This window comes from Mastomys coucha, unplaced genomic scaffold (genome assembly GCF_008632895.1).
Source record: "Mastomys coucha isolate ucsf_1 unplaced genomic scaffold, UCSF_Mcou_1 pScaffold7, whole genome shotgun sequence".
Classification (NCBI taxonomy): Eukaryota; Metazoa; Chordata; class Mammalia; order Rodentia; family Muridae; genus Mastomys; species Mastomys coucha.
In genome coordinates, this window is record NW_022196913.1 from 49676299 (window position 1) to 49693112 (window position 16814).

The window sequence follows — 16814 nt, forward strand, 5'->3', positions numbered from 1 at the left end:
GTGTGTCCAGGACTTGCTATGGTGGGAGAATTGGGTTTTGATGATGCCAAGTAACCTTGGTTTGTGTTATGTATTTTCTTACACTTGCCCCCCGCCATCTGGTTATCTCTAGTGCTACCTGCCCTTGCTAAATCTGACTGGAGTCAGTCCTTCCTGTGGTCCTGGTTGTGTTAGAACTCCTCAGAGTCAAGCTATCTCTGTGATCCTGTGATTCTGGGATCTTGAGACCCTGGGCTTGTTAGAGCACCTGGGAGTGCAGCAGCTTCCTCTGGGTGTTGTGGGACTGGCTGTGGGGACTGGGCCCAAGGTCTGCTCAGGACACCAGCCCAGAGAGACCAGAAGGAACCTCAGCCACTCTGCTGGCAGAGTTCCTGTGTGCCTGGTTCTGCTGGTTCCAGTTACTCCTGGTGTTGGGACAGATGTTGTGTCCTCCTTACCTCTGATCCTGAGAGTGTCAGAGCGCCTTGGAGTGGAGCTTCCTCTGGGTGTTGTGGGACTGGCTGCAGAACTTGCGCCCAAGGTCAGCTCAGGACACCAGCCCAGAGAGACCTGCAGGCAGGACGTTGTATAGAGCTGTTTCATTACACAGACCTCTTGCCCCTGCCTCAGTTCCTCTGTTTAAGTCCAGAGTTCATAACAGTACCCCACAGATAGACTTAGGGTTACTGGTTCTTTTCCTGATGTGTTGATTAAACCTCTCTGTCTGGTTTTCACCATCACTCATCCCTTTAATTCATGTAATTTAAATGAGTTCTTGACATCTTCATTTGAACATCATCTGTGATCTCTCTATATTGCTAGTCCTACGTCCAGCCTGCCCATCAACAAATCCCATTCTAGGATCTTCCCAGTGTACTCAGATAATCTACGCATGTGACTCTGATCTAAGATATCCTCATCTCTCTCATATTGCTGATGGCTGCTTGGATAGAGGTATTGATTTCTGTGATATTAAAGCATGAAAAATCTAGCTTGGATGTTTGTGTTTCTCTAAAATTCATATTAGGTCTTAAATCCTGTGGTCATGATTTAAGAGAAGGAGAGCTTTCAGAGAGGGTTCGTCATGAGGGTCTCCCCTTTATGAATGGAATTATTGTTCTCATAAAGAGGCTGGAACTAATCCCAGTACTAGGAAGGCCAACCTGGGCTGCACAACAAAATCCCGACACAGACCAAACAGCAAAGAAAACACGCTTGTTAGAACACTGTCCTTTTAGCCGGGCAGGTGGATTTCTGAGTTCGAGGCCACCCTGGTCTACAGAGTGAGTTCCAGGACAGCCAGGGATACACAGAGAAACCCTGTCTCGAAAAACAAAACAAAACAAAACAAACAAACAAACAAAAGAACACTGCCCTCTTAAGACAGTGATCACTCCTAAGAGTGAGGATCCCCACAGCCTAGAGGGCATCAGGCCACACCCACTGCAGCGCTCACTCTAGAACTGAGTTAAGAATCTTCCAATTACAGTCCCAAACAGTACCCGGCTCTTCTGTGCTTTCCATCATGTAGTCTATGCTGAACTAAATCATGTAATGTGAAACTTCCTATTCCTGCAATGGGTATAAAGGTTAGGTATTGTCTTTGTTCTAGGGATGTCTTTGAAGGTGTTTCTCTTCTGCTCCTGCCTTTCTTATGCTCATCCACAATGACGCTCCTCTCCAAGGGTTTAAGAGAAAGCCTCTCCTTGCTTTTCAGGCTCCGTTCTACTGTACTGTTTCATACTAAAGGTGATTTTTTTGTCTAATGCTTTCACTATCAGCTTACAGCCCAATTATAGCTTCGAGGCCATTTCTCCTAAAATACCTTACTCCTGAAGGTAATTATGTGTCAGCATCCTTTCACAAACCAACACACACACACACACACACACACACACACACACACACACAGATGCATACAGGAGCATACATGCACTCTCGTGCCCACACATGTGCACAGACAGATGTGTGTATACACACACACATGCACGCACACATGCACTCACATGTAGATGCATGCACACACAGCCACACTGGCAAACACACACACAAACAGATACATGCACACTAACTTAGGCAGGGAGGGGCCCAGTGAATCTGTTCAGTTTTTAATTTTTAATATCACTGAAGTCAACATCCCTTTAACCATCATGAGGTTAGGCAGATTCTATGGTGTGGCAGTCATTGCTGTCGCATATACATCAGAAATTATTAAACTGAGGTAGAAAAATGGTTAAGCTCACAGGCTGCTCTTTCAAAGGACCTGGGTTCAATTCTCAGCAACTATATGGTACCCACAATTGTCTGTGATTCCAGTTCTAGGGGATTTGATGCCTTCTTGCCTTGGCAGGCACCAGGCATGCATGTAGTACACAGACAAACATAGACAACAGCAAGATAATTTTTAAAAAGTCAAATATCTAAGGAATATATCCAAAGACAAGAGTGCAAAGTTCTTTTAATTTTATGTGTATGGGTTTTTGCCTGCACGGTTGTCTGTGTGCCCATGTGCATGTAAAACCCTCAGAGGCCAGAGGGGGTGTTGGGATCCCCTGAGAGTGAGGTTACACACAGTTGTGAGCTCCATATGGGAACTGAACCATAGTCCTGTGGAAAAGCATCAAATGTTCTTAACTGCTGAGCCATCTTTCCAGCTCCTGGAACAGTTTATTTTACATTAAGTTGGTTTTTTTTTTTTTTAATAAGAAATAGGCAAAGCCAGCTTTCTTTTCAGAAAAATATGGAACACCTCATGAATTTGCATGTCCTCCTTGTACAGGGCCATGCTAATTTTTCTGTAGTTCCAATTTCAGTGTATGTGGTACCTAAGCAAGCCCTGAAACAGTCTCTTAGAAACTATCTTGGTTCAATTTCTTTCTAAAACAGGACCTCGTATATCCTAGGCTGCCCTTGAACTTGGGATATAGCCAAGAATGATCTTGAACTCTTGCTCTTCCTGCCCCCACTTCCTGGGTGCTGGAATTATAGTTGTGCTCCACATACCTGATGTTATGTAATGATGGGAATCAAATCTAGGGCTTCATCCATGCTAGGCAACCATTCACCCAAGTAGGCTGGACCACTCTTGATTTAAAAGTATGGAAATTAATCACTATGAATGCAAAAAAAAATCCTTAAGAATTGAATTCTAAGTGTGAGAGAGGTTTGATTTGTTTACTTTTTTATAACATATGTAAGCAACACAAAATAAAATCTTTCCAAAAAACATCTTTAAAAGTTGTCTTAGTGCCAGGTGGTGGTGGTACATGCCTTTAATCCCAGCACTTGGGAGGCAGAGGTAGGCGGATTTCTGAGTTCGAGGCCAGCCTGGTCTACAGAGTGAGTTCCAGGACAGCCAGGGCTATACAGAGAAACCCTGTCTTGAAAAACCAAAAACCAACCAAACAAAAAATCCAAAACCAAACCAAACCAAAACAAAACAAAAATCTGTCTTAGTTAGGGTTTTCATTGCTCTGCATAAACACCGTGACCAAGAACTCTTCTTATAAAGACAACATTTAATTGGGGCTGGCTTACAGGTTCAGAGGTTCAGTCCATTATCATCAAGGTGGGAGCATGGTAGCATCCAGGCAGGCACAGTGAGGAGGAGCTGAGGGTTCTCCATCTTCATCTGCAGGCTGCAAGCAGAAAACTGGCTTCCACGCAGCTAGGATGAGGGTCTTAAAGCCCACACCCACAGTGACACACCTATTCCAACAAGGCCACACCTACTCCAACAGGGCCATACCTTCTAATAATGTCACTCCTTGGACCAAGCATATACAAACCATCACAAAAGCCATCTCATTAAATATGAAATGAAAATTCAAGTGATCACAGCATGCTTTTCTCCGTAGAAAAGCATAGTCAATGTCAGGGTTAATCAAATATGCTAATTCTTTTCTAAATATTCTTAAACATGTATATTCTTTTAAAATGGTACCCAGAGTTTCAAACATTAAAACTTCCACAATTTCTTACTTTAGTTTTTTTTTAAGATTTATTTATTTATTTTATGTGTATGAGTATACTGTAGCTGTACAGATGGCCGTGAGCCATCTTGTGGCTTGTGGGAATTGAGCTCCGGCCTGCTTGTTCCGGCTCGTTCTAGTGTAATACGTTGTAGCTGTCTTCAGACGTATCAGAAGAGGGTGTCAGATCTCATTATGGATGGTTGTGAGCCACCATGTGCTTGCTGGGATCTGAACTCAGGACTTTCAGAAGAGCAGTCAGTGCTCTTACCCGCTGAGCCATCTCGCCAGCCCCTTACTTTAGTTTTGAGACAGGGTTTCACTATATAGCCTGGAACTTGCTATATAGCCCAATCTGGACTTGAACTCATACAAACCCACCCGTCTCTCCCTCTTGAGTGCTGGGATTAAAGGCACATGTCACCACATGTGACTACAGTTTCTGACTGAAAAGTTAGCTTATTTCAACTTAGTATCTTTAGTAAATGTTTACTAAAAACTTACAAAAACCAAAAGAGGGTGTCGGCATATATAAATCCTTTCCCTAAATGAACTTAGAAAATCTTGTTTAATAATGTTTCTGGACTTCTGGATTGCAATCACTCAAATACTTTGTTGAGCCATGTATCAGAGCCTCCATGCATTCTGTACCTTCGTGGACTGTGTCCCTGTAAACCAAGAACCCAAACCATCCCTTTCTCTTCTGCTTCATTGATGACAGCAAAAAAGCCAACCAACGCATATTTGCATCTTAGAATCTATGAGATAAGGAGTTAGAATGAAATACCCATCTTCAGGGCATCCTTCTCTCTTTCTACCCTTTTCTCTTTCTTTCTTCCTCTTTCTCTCTCTCTCTTTCTTTCTTTTTTTTTTTTTTTTGAGACAATATTTCACTGAACCTGGTGCTCATCAGTTGGCCAGGCTGGCGAGTCAGTGAACTCCTGAGATCCTCCTGTCCTATCTCAGCCTTCCCGTATTGGAGTTACAGCCCCTCTTTTGGTTTTTGCATTTACTTACTGTGTGTGTGTGTGTGTGTGTGTGTGTGTGTGTGTGCACTCATGCTCATATTTCCATGACACTGCTCATAGCACACTCATGTGTTATGTGTATGGAACAACTTGTTGGTACACAGTAGCTGTCTTCAGACACACCAGAAGAGGGCATCAGATCCCATTACAACTGGTTGTAAGCCATCATGTGGTTGTTGGGGATTGAACTCAGGACCTCTGGAGGAGCAGTCAGTGCTCGTAACCACTGAGCCATCTCTCGAGCCCCTGACATGCTTGTTTCTTATGCATTTGGGTTGTTATCTTTTGGCTGTTGGGTCTAGTGTTCATGTTGAGGCTTTTGTTTATGGACCCATTTTCATTTCTTTGAGGGGGTAGGGTGTATGTACCTAAGAGTAGAATTGCTCAAACATAGAGTGATTCTATGTCAAACTTGGAAGTATTGCTAAACTGATTCCCATAGTACTTGCAATGTTTCATAATCTCTTTAGCAACGGATCAGATTTCAGGTTTTCTGTGTCCTCATCATCATGAGATATATTTTGAAAAGTTTTCCCAGAACGCTGAGACAGCTCAGGATAGTCTAAATGATCAGGTTGCTCGAATGCCATTTTTACTCTCAACTTGGAATCACAGAGCTATAGAGCAGTGTGTCTTAGTCAGGGTTTGTAATCTTGCACAAAACATCCTGACCAAGAAGCGAGTTGGGGAGGAAAGGGTTTATTCAGCTTACTTCCATATTGCTGTTCATCACCAAAGGAAGTCAGGACTGGAACTCACACAGGGCAGGAACCTGGAGGCAGGAGCTGATGCAGAGGCCATGGAAAGGTGCTGCTTAATGGCTTGCTTCCTCTGGTTTGCTCAGCTTGCTTTCTTAGAGAACCCAGAGCCACTAACCCAGGGATGGCACCACCCACAATGGGCTGGGCCCTCCCTCTTTGATCACTAATTGAGAAAATGCCTTATGGCTGGATCTAATGGAGGCATTTCCTCAAGGGAGGCTCCTTTCTCTGTGGTAACTCCAGTTTGTGTCAAGTTGACACACAAAACCAGCCAGTACAGTGTTTCCCTGTCTGCACTGAGAATAACGCCGAACACCTATTTATCTTACAGTCACATCTGTTTAACCTTACATCTGGCTTTTCAACCCATTTCTATCCCTCAACCACGCAATTCCAATCTTGTGAAAATTCCCATTTGCTCTCATCATTTCATAAATCTCAAATTTGGACCAACATTTTCATAATAAGAGACAAGACTTGAACGTAAGGGCATCTGTGTGTGTGTGTATTGTTTTCATTTTTGTTATATATAGGGGTCCATGAGTTTAGAGTGTAGAAATCCAAAGAAGTAGAGACTTGGTTTCCCACCCTCCTTGCCGCATCTGAATGGGATCCTGTTCACTGAGAAAGGCGTTTAAAAAAGTGTAGTTAGTCTCCATTGTCACCAGAGGGCAGACTTCAGCAGCCTGAGAGGTGGTACCCCAGATGCGGTCTGGACACTTCATTGCGTCTCTGAGGGCCTGCAGAGGGCGCTGCAGCTCACACCAGCTGCCAAGGACGTCGCCACCGCTGCTGGCGTCTGGAGGTTGCTGCGGTTCCTTACACCAAGTTGGTGAGAAGAGTTCATCATTTGAGAGGCTGAGAGAGGAAAGGGCACGCTGCTGTCTTCCTCAAGACACTGGCCTGCTGCAGACACCTGGGAGTTTATGTTTTTTGGAATTAAATCCGGTCATCTGAATTTATCATGGCGACAAAGAATATAAAGTCAAAGAAAAAAGATTGTATGTTAAAGTTTTCCAGTGGCAGTGTACTCTTCTGAACACGGAACTTAAAAAGAGCAAACAGCCACGGGCTGGGAACAAGGTTGAGTGGCCCCATCGGGACCGCCAGGGGAACGTTTCTTGCTGTGAGTCAGTTTCTTCAGGGACTGCAAGAGATGGAAACGCCATTTGACAGACCTGATACCAACTTTGGAGTTTTAAAATAGAACTCTGACACATTTGGGCTAACCGCCTTTCCCAGGAAGCGAGATTCCCAGCTCTGCGCTTCACATGCTTTCCCTGGTTCTGCACGTCAAGGGCAGACTCTGGGGAAGACTAGTTGCTTGGATTTTTAGGGTTTCTTGAGGTTCATCCGCATCTAGAACTGATGTGTGAATTGTATTATTTCTTAGTCTATCATGTCTATATGCAAGCTATTCTAATAAATGAGGTTATTTAACTTTTTTTTTTTTTTTTGAGACAAAGTCTTACCGTAGCTCAGGCTGGTTTGCCCCTCTGTAACCCAAGCTGTCCACAATCTGCTGACACCCTTCCCCCTCAGCCCTGAGCTTTCCTCAGTGCATATACTACATCTCCTAAAGGACTTAACACTTGTACTGGCTGGTTTTGTGTGTCAACTTGACACAGGCTGGAGTTATCACAGAGAAGGGAGCTTCAGTTGGGAAAGTGCCTCCATGAGATCCAGTTGTGGGGCATTTTCTCAATTAGTGATCAAGGGGGAGGGCCCCTTGTGGGTGGTGCCATCCCTTGGCTGGTAGTCCTGGGTTCTATAAGAGAGCAGGCTGAGCAAGCCAGGGGAAGCAAGCCAGTAAGGAACATCCCTCCATGGCCTCTGCGTTAGCTCCTGCTTCCTAACCTGCTTGAGTTCCAGTCCTGACTTCCTTTGTTGATCAACAGCAATGTGGAAGTGTAAGCTGAATAAACCCTTTCCTCCCCAACTTGCTTCTTGGTCATGATGTTTGTGCAGGAATAGAAACCCTGACTAAGACAACACTTTTGAGGAAGTCTTTATGTTCCTTATTTTAAAACTAAGAAAGCCACAGCTGACAAAGTTCAAAGTCACTTAGTGAACCCCTGACAGAGGAGAAAACACCACAAAATGGCTAATCTCCCTTCAGGGCTGTTGACTTTTAGTGTTCTGGTATGAGGTGATGTGATGTAATCAGATTCCTCAGAAGAGGGCTGGCAGATGAAAGGCAGAATGCCCATTTACATTTAGATTTCTGGCAAAGAGCAAATACCCTTTAATCACACCCAAAATATCTCGCAGGACGTGCATACTTTTCTGACAGTTGTAGAGGAAGAGATTTCTTTCCTCTCCCATCACTAAATTCGGAGCAGAGACTTACAACAGATTAACAAGAGAACAGCATAACAAATTGATTTTTTGTGACCTGGGAAACCAGAAACAAAAGTCCAAAGAATGAGACAAATTGTATTTATCTGTGCATGCATGTGTGCGTTTGAGTGTGTGTCTCTCTGTTTCTCTCTGTCTCTCTGTCCTCTGTGTGTGTGTGTGTGTTCCTGTGTGCAAGTGCACGCTTGTAGGCAACTCTGAGTATCTTCCTCTATCCTGCTCCATTTCACTTGTTTGAAATGGGATCTCTTCACCAACCTGGAACTTGCTGTTTAGTCCAGATTAGCTGACAATCGAGCCCTCGATTTCCTCTTGTCAGCCTCTGGGTGAGATACAGATGCAAGAGATTAGACCTCAGGCCCTCAGGCTTGCTCATTAATTACTTTATCCACTGAGCCATACCCTCCTTCCCCAGGCTCTGAGATACTGTAATCTTGTGAGCATTTATGCAGAGGTATGATTGCTCAAAAGGGTGGGATCTGAGGGTGATAGGCTGGGAGAACTCAGACACTTTTCTGTGGCCTTGGGGCTTTAGAGAGAAGGGCACTGCTTTCCTCAAGTTTAGGAAAGAATGCCTATCAAATGAGAGGCTCAGGGCTGGAGAGATGGCTCAGCCGTTAAAGGCTAGGCTCACAACCAAATGAGAGGCTTGGAACCTGTTTCAGGGTGGAGGGGTTAGAGGGAGAAAGATCTTCCTGCTTCTGCTAGTTACTTTATCATCGCACTAGTCAAATTCCTTCTGGAAATAAAGGAGGAGGATCTATTTTGGCTCATGGTTTCATAGTTTGTACTCACCTGTCTCCATCATGGCACCAAACACTTGAGCAGAGGACAGCTGTTTACATCACCGAGGCAGCAGTAAGACTATGCACGGATTGTGTGTGGTGGCTCATACTTTAAGCCCAGCACTTGGAAGACAGAGGCAAGCAGATGTCCGAGAGTTCTAATCCAGCTTGATTAACATAGGAAGGTGAGTGTTACACACACACACACACACACACACACACACACACACACACACACACAACTAAAGAAGTATACCCCAGGTTACCTATTTTTCTAGCCCCTTAAGTTTCCACCTCATCATTTAGGGGCTGAGCATTCAAATCACTAATTTACATGGGACATTTCTCAACCAAACTATTTCTGCTGTTTTCTTAAGGCTAAGATGCTATCTTTTGTTATGTCCTGAACCACATCACAATCCTACCTTAAACTACAAACATGGCGGTGAACCCACACTGCTCTTAGAATTCTACAATGAGGTACCCTATGGGTCTATGATTAATTTATGTTGGAGAGAGATTTCTGAGAAAGAAAAAGGTTTGCAAAACACACTAAACAGTTTTACAACAAAAACAATCATACGGATACAGGAAGTAAAACTACAAAAGGGAACAGCTGAGTTGGTAATGTGGAATTCTGGGGAGTAGCTGTCCAGTGTGCTTGGGCTAGCCAGGAGATACATATATAGGGAGCTTTGAAGGCATAAGTAACAGGATCGTGAATTAAATGGAGCTTGTTCTGTTTCGGATATTCAATGGTTCTCTAACAGGCTCAAGCATGACAAACATGGTGCCCCCAGGTCTTTCTTGCCTTCTACCTTCCCTTCCTCTCCCTTGTTTAACCTTTAGATTACACTCCTAAAGCCAGCCCCCAAGGTCTAGCCCCTTATTTGGCCACTGACTCATTCCTGAGTCTAAGAACCATAGTCTAGCAATCAAGATTTATTATTTGGCTGCCCTGGGTAAACTGCCTGTCAGGACTCAACCAACACACCTTAGCACAGGCTTCCTCTTTTCTTTCCCCCTTTTTTTCCCACTCCCCACTTTCAACCCCCACCATCGCTGTTCCCTCTTGGATAATAAATCTCCTTTGTGCTGAGAATTTGTTGTCTAGGTGTGTTCTCTTCCAATTCTGAGGCCCTTACAGATGTGACATACCCGTTTACTTTTTGTGTATATATTTTGTTGAAAACAAAATGTCTAACAGGGCTGGTGAGGTGGCTCAGTAGGTGAGGGCTACTAATCCTGAAAATCTGGGTTTGATCCCTGGGACCCAAATGGTAGAAGGAGAAAAATGACTTCCAATAGTCATCTTCCGGCCTCCATACACATGGTCCTCCACCAATGGCACACATTAAAATAAATAAAGATACAACAAGCATGCCTAGATCCTGGAGCAAGACAGACATAGGGAATCCCAGCTCCAGCTTCTTGGATCTCTGGTGTCTTCATCTATAGAACAGGAATAATGACATGTAATTGATATCAATGTTGTGTGCTTTAAAAAGAAGTTGAGGGCCTGGAGAGATGGCTCAGGGTTAAGAGCTCTAACTGCTCTTCCAGAGGTCCTGAGTTCAATTCCCAGCAACCACATGGTGGCTCCCAACTATCTGTAATGGGATCTGATGCCCTCTTCTGGTGTGTGTGAAGAAAGCTACAGTGTACTCATATACATAAATAAAATAAATAATTCCTTAAAAAGAAGTTGTGTTGATAACAGTTTTGGGGGTACCAGAATCTGTAGGAAATGGTATTGATCTAGTCTCTGTGGGGTGAAGTATAGATTGCTTCTGGGTTCCTGCATTCTATCAAACAAAATGAGGCCAGGCCTTTTTGCTTCCATTGGCTGTGTTTCCTTAGCCACATCTGTTTTTCATTAGTGTGTATTGAGAACCTGGAGAAATCACCTGAAACTTGACACACTTTGAATGTTAAAACTAAATTGCTGCCCTTTGAGGAAGCAAGTCTGAGCAAGCGGGTGACACTTGAAAAGAGGAACGGCAGAACAGAAAGAGAAGCTGCTCTTAAAGCCACAGCTAGCTCTGAAGCGAGGGCAATGCACAGAAAAATCCATGAAGAAAAGTTTGCCATTGACGTGCAAAAATGCAGATTCTTCCCCCCCACCCCCCAGCTGTGCATTCTCCCAATCCCCCGCCCCCCACAAACAGTATTTTAGCAAGATTTTAAACTGTGATTTTATTATTCATTTATTTGCACTTTCCAGCCTACCCTTTAAAAAAGTATTTATCTGTGTATGTTCATGTGTGGTCAGAAATCGAATTTTGGGAGTCCAGCTTTTTTTTTTTTCCCCTTCTAACTTCTTGTGTGATTTCCAAGGACTGAGTCAAGTTTTCAGGCTTGGTGGTAAGCAAGTGCCTTAGCTAACTGGTGCATTTTGCTGATCCTGGTGTGTATTCTACATTCCCCAAGCTCCTGAGTGTCATGGCACACTCCTGAGAATCCAGCACCAGGTTAGGTGGAGGACGGCAAGACCACATCTGAAAAAGAAACAAAAATCAAGAATGGCAATCACACTCGTGTGTAAACCACCACTGAGGCTGGAGAGGTGGCTCCTAGATAACGTAAGGGTTCTTGTTGCTCCAACTCAGGTTCAATTCCCAGCACTCACATAGTAGCACACAACTTCCTGTAACTCCAGATGCAGGGGACCTAACACCTTCTGACCTTCACAAGCAACCAGACACGCAGGTGGTGCATCATACACGCAGCCAAGACACTCATACAGATGAAATAAAGTCAACAAAACAAAAGATCAGTTATTGACTCAAGAACTGAAATCATGATGGAATATTAGAAAATAAATTCTACATAAGTTACCATATCAATTCAGAGGAAAGTAAAGATGTCTGTAAAAAAAAATTATGTCGTATACATTTTACATCAAGAGTTATCATGCCTGGGGAGTATGTTTAGACTCACAAGTAATCTAATAACATACATCAAAATAGTACAGACAAATAATTGGACCCTAAAACATACATACCCAGTGTTGCCCACAGCATAGTGAAGAGGGCACCTCGGTCCTGTGGTAGTAGACTGTGACATGGCACAGCCTCTGGCAAGCTATTTGTTTGTATGTGCTAAGAGTTCTAAACACACTCATCTTAGTCAGCCTTGTAGTTCTATAGGATGAGTTTAGATGATAGTTTAGGCCTCAGTTAACAGGAAACTATTCCCCATGTTACTTTGTAGGCCTGGGCCCACGTTCACAGAGTAATGTGGATGAATAGTCACCTCATATTTGATTCCTTTTCTTTTTCCATTTTCATGTATGTAGGTGCGCATGTGTGGGACTGTATATATGACTGTGTGAAGGCATGTGAAGGTGTGTAAAGGCATGTGAAGGTGTGTGAAGGCTCTATGTTAATGTCAGTATCATTTCAGATCTCTCTTCTGCCTTACTCATGGAAGCAGGGGCTCTTAATCAAACCCAGAGCTCACTGATATGGCTTGTTTTGCTAGCCGGCTTGTGCTGGGGATCCTAGTTCCCAACTTCCAGGGAGGCTGGAGTTACAGGCAAGCAGCTACATCTGGCGTTCCCTTGGTTTCTTGGAGATTCACACTCAGGTCCTCAAGCTGTCATTGCATGCTCCTTAGCCACTGACTAATTTCCCCAGCCTTCCTTGATTTGCAGCACTGGGAGTTGGGTACAGAGAAAGAACATGCTAGGCAGGAGCTCTATCAGAGATCTACATGCCCCAATCTTCCTTTTATTTAGTTTGGGACAGGATCTCATGTTGCCCAGACTGGCCTTGGATTTATGATTCTCCTCCCTCCACCTCCATAGCAGCTGGGATTCTAGGCCTACACTACGATGCAGGCAGATAATGGTGGAAAAGGGAGATATCTAAATGTCCATCAATAATGAAGGGTGGAATAACTGAACACGTACTGTAGAAGACACAGACATTAAAATTATGTTTACCAAGATCTGAATAAAAACAGAAAGTACTCAAAACGCACAGGCTTATATTAATGAAAAAAAAAAGCTGTATACAAAATTATCCCAACTCTGAGAAATGTGCTTATAAAAGCAATGGAACAAAATACAGCAAATTTTTAACAGTTGTGAGCCAGAGAAATAACTCAGTGGGCAAAGACATCTGTCACCAAGCCTGAAGACCAGAGTTCCATCTCTGAGCCCCACAGGGTGGGAGGAGAGGACCGTCTCCTTCAGGTTGTTCTTGAAATCCGTGCCACGCTGTGGAAGGTGCAGACATGTGTAAATGTGTTTTCTCTCTCAACACACACACACTGAATAAGTATAGTATAAAACTGAAAAAGAAAAGTATTAAAAAGTGGAGCCCTTTTAGATTGTGGGATTTTAAGTGATTTTCGTTTGATTTTTTTTTTACTTTCTTTGTGTGTGTGTTTATTTTCTCTGTTGAACACAATCACAGTCATAGTAATTAAAAGGGTAGGCTACTGCCTGGGAATTCTTCGGTGTATTTCTGTGTTGGTTATCCATGGACTGACCTGTCTACAAAGAAAAAAAGGGTCATCTCCTCAAAGCTCACACAGTGCAGCTCACATCAGTACAGAATTGGAGACTTTCACTGTATTTAGAGAACTCCAGTTGCCTGAGTTAAACAAACAAAATCATGTTTTGCACAGTGGTGTGTGAAATGTGTGAAATTTTACGCCCTTGGGAGAGCATGCAATTCTCAGTGTCTATTATTTTTATGTTATCAAACCCATCTTTGTTAATAAGATCTATAATTAACAGGCAGAAAGCATAATGAAGTTGGCTGGGTACAATGGAGGCCAAAGCCAAGTTTTTCCAAGTATCTGATGATTCCGGGTGACAGCCATTGATTAGAGTCTTGCTATTTTAAAGTAATTTTAATGAAAAAGGAATGCTTACAGAACATTGATTTATGAATTTATATTGCTTAAAAGTTTTATAGCTCTTCATTTGGGCATTCCTTTAGGTTTGGAGATATTCCCCCCCCCCACCTCTCTCTTTCTCTCTCTCTCTGAGACAGGGTCTTATTATGTAGCTCTGGCTGGTCTGAAACTTGCTACATAGACCAGGCTAGCCTCTAATTTATGAAAATCTGCCTGCTTCAGCCTCCTGAGTGATGATAGGATTAAAAGTATAGGCTTGTTTCTTTTCTTAGATTATTAGTGTATGTGTGTGAGAGAGTGTGCATGTGTGTGAGTGTGTGTGTGTGAGTATGTGTGTGTGTGTATGAGAATGTGTGTATATGTGTGTGTGAGTTAGTGTGTGTGAGTGTGTATGTGTGTGTGAGAGCATGTGTGTGTGTGTATGTGTGAGTGTGTATGTAAGTGTGTGTGAGTGTGTGAAGTCAGCCCTAAAGTATCTTACTCCGTCCTGCTCTATGTTACTTTTCTGAGTCGGGTCTGAAGGTCAGAGGACAGGATTTGTGGAGGTCGGAGGATATCTGTGTGGAATCAGTGCCCTCCTGACCCCTTTCCCGAGTTCCAGGGAGAGAGCTCAGGCTCTCAGGCTTGTGTGGCGAGCACCCTCCTTCGCTGAGCTCTCTCACTGGCACACTTTTCTTGTTTACTTTACAAAGTATCTTGCAAGTGCAACTTAAGGAAGTGTTCATTTGATTCATGGTTTAACAGTCTATCATGTCAGGGAAAATGTAGTGACAAGATGGTGAGGTGACTGGTCACACTGTGTCCACAGTCGGGAAGCAGAGAACAGACAGGAAGTGGGGTTGGACTATAAAACCTCAGCTCACCCCACTGTGAGCTCCCCCTCCTAAAGACGCTACAACTTTCCAAACCAGCACAACCATCTGGGGACCAACCATTCAAGCACATAGCCTGTGTGGAACATTTTACATTTAAATCACAGTGGGGTAGGATCGTAGGTGGGGTTCTAAGTTTCTATGGCCTGGTCTTGGCGTAGGCTATTGGTTACATGTAAGACCATTTGCAACAATAGATTTGGGTTAAGAAAGGCCAAGGATCAGGCTGGGCAGCCATATATGAGGAAAATATCACAGCTAATTTCCCAAGGTGGTCTTTAAGCATATGACATTTACTATCCCAAAGAGGTTACTATTAATTGAAATAGTCATAAGGCTAACATGTTTATATATCTGCTCCTTCCATCATTTGATCCTAGAATTACCACACTGGTATATACCCCTTTGGTATATACCAGGCTGCCTTTGAACTCACATATCTTCCTCTTCCTCTCGAATGCAGGGGACTGAGGGCTGGGATTAAAGACTTGTGCCGCCATGACCAGCTTAACAATCAATTACAGGAAGGTTTTTGTAGTGGTTGTTGCTTTCTCTGTGTAGCCCTGGCTGCCCTCGAACTCACTCTGTACACTAGGCTGCCCTCGAACTCATACATCTGCCTGCCTCAGCCTCCTGAGTACAGGAGGCTGAGTGCTGGGATTGAAGGTGTGCCACCATCATGCCTGGCTTTGATAGAAGTTTTTTTTTTTTTTTTTAAGATTTATTTATTTTATGTATATGAGTACACTGTAGCTGTACAGATGGTTGTGAGCCATCATGTGGTTGCTGGGAATTGAATTCAGGATCTCTGCTTGCTCACTCCGGTCGGCCCTGCTCGTTCTGGCCCAAAGATTTATTTATTATTATATGTAAGTACACTGTAGCTGTCCTCAGACACACTAGAAGAGGCATCAGATCTCATTATGGATGGTTCTGAGTCCACCATGTTGTTGCTGGGATTTGAACTCAGGGCCTTCAGAAGAGCAGTCAGTGCTCTTGAGTGCTGAACCATCTCTTCAGCCTTTGATAGAGTTTTAAACAGAAGAAAGAGAAACATTTCAAATTGCAGAAACCCTCCCACCAGAACAAATTTGAGAGCATTTTTTAAAAATGTTTTCTTAGTGTGACAGTTATTTGTATCTAATTCTTATATTACTGATCAATTAAGTTTCCTTAAATAACATATATTTCCTGTAACATAATACAGAATATCAAAATACTATTAATTTGGTATGCCATAAGCATGAAACTGTTAATGAGACACTTTACACACTCTGTTTTAATACCAAGTCTGGAGTCTGATACTCATAGTTTGAATGAGAAATGTCCCCCCATAGACTCAGGCATTTGAACAACTGGTTCCCATGTAATGACACTGTTTGGGAAAGTGGGCCATTCAGCCTTGCTACAGGTGTATGTCGCTGGGGGCAGGCTCTGAGAATTCACACTGCCAACTCACTTCCTGTTTGCTCTCTTGGCTTCCTGTGTGACCAACTGTGATCAGCCAGCTCCCTGCTCTGGCTCCCAGCTGCCATGCCAACCCTGCCATTATGAGACTCTCCCTCTGGAGCCATAAGACAAGATAAAGTCATTCTTCCCTTAGTCCTGTTGGCCATGGTGTATCACAGCTGTAGATATTGTAACTACAGCATCTCTCAGGTTAGATCAGTCACTTTTGGTATCCAGCAGACAGATGTGGCCAGAGCCTGGGATAGCTGAGCAGGGTGGTTCTGCAATTTTATCTAAATGGAATTATGAGGAAGCAGTCTCTTTGCTCTGGCTGCTTGGTTCACATGTTATGGTGGTATTGACATGTATCTATGCTGTGGCCTGCCTTGTGATTGCTGTTGAGTGGTCTTCTCTTGTCTGATGGGCAGATTTCTCTATTCTTTTCCTGCTTATGGAAATCTGTTGTTTTTTCCCTGCAAGGTTTTGGCTATCATAAATAAATCTGTTATGAATATTCATGCATAGGTTTTTGTGCAGATGTATGTTTTCACTTCTCAGCGAGGAATGCTTAAGGATGGGATGGCTGGGTCATCTCGTGTATGTTTTACTTTTTAGATCAGTGTCAAGCTTTTCCAAAGCAGCCACACCATCTAAGGTTCCCACCAGCACTGGAAAAGAGCGCTTCATGTTCCCTTTAAGACTTGGTATTGTGAGCCTTTTAAATCTTTTTTTTTTTTTTTTT

The 16814-nt window shown here is 43.3% G+C and overlaps 1 long non-coding RNA gene and 1 pseudogene across 1 annotated transcript in view; one reads left to right on the forward strand and one right to left on the reverse strand.

Moving 5' to 3' along the window:
• The window catches only part of LOC116081819, a 31987-nt gene that overhangs the window by 2787 nt on the left and 12386 nt on the right, over positions 1–16814 (forward strand). The window lies entirely within an intron of this gene.
• LOC116082859 lies at positions 2714–2812 on the reverse strand (annotated as a pseudogene).